Source organism: Chrysemys picta, chromosome 11 (assembly GCF_011386835.1).
Source record: "Chrysemys picta bellii isolate R12L10 chromosome 11, ASM1138683v2, whole genome shotgun sequence".
Taxonomy (NCBI): Eukaryota; Metazoa; Chordata; order Testudines; family Emydidae; genus Chrysemys; species Chrysemys picta.
The window spans coordinates 34,398,838-34,399,749 of NC_088801.1; positions in this window are offsets into that span (position 1 = coordinate 34,398,838).

Genomic DNA, 912 nt, shown 5'->3' on the forward strand with positions numbered 1-912 from the left:
AAAGAGTAGTTTGGGTACCTGGCTTTAAAAAGAAAAATGGGAAATGGGAAAGGCCTTTATATACCATCATTACTTGGTATTTAAAAGGTACAAAATAAAAATAGGGATGGAATAGGTCTGAACTACTTTATCCACATGGTCATCTTGTATTAATGTTCCACCCAACAATGAAAGATTAAACTATCACTAAGAGCTTGATGGATTTGTACCACTCTCAGTACATGACTTCTCTAGTTTCCAAAGATAGTGCCATTGTGAGTGATGCCACAATATCAACCAAGTCTCATTGCCCAATGAAGTGACTCAATTCTTGCCAGTAAAACCTGTTAAGAGAGACATCAAAGAGTACCTGATTTGTCCATTTTCCCATATTTCTGTTCAAGGGGGCCAATAGAGTTCCCTGAGCCATTGTTGTTGTGGAATGGAGTGAGCAACAGGCTAGGCAGGGGAAGGAAGCAGAACTGGGTCTGAAAAATATATTCCACTTTAAGGTCGAAAAGATTACTCTGTCAAACATGGGGAATAATATAATATCATCACAGATAGAAAACCCTTATTAGATCATCAAACAGATCCCTCTGCAAGGGCATCACAGACAGTGGTCATGCTTAAAAACTTTATAGTTTTGCCTTTGAAAGTCAATAACATTATCACAATAGGAATACATATTATGCTAATGTTAACTACTTCCAAGGACAAAATGGGCTGGGAAGAGAGGGTGGCTGGTGTCTTGCATGAGACACTCAACACCTTACAGGAACTATTGAAAAATAATTACTTGCAATACCACAGTAATGCCGATCTCTTTTTGTTTAGTCTTATGCTAAGTAGAAACTGATGTTTAGTAATAATTCTTAACTTTTTGTAGAGCACATACATTGAAAGCTCTGTACAGATATGAACTGGTTAATC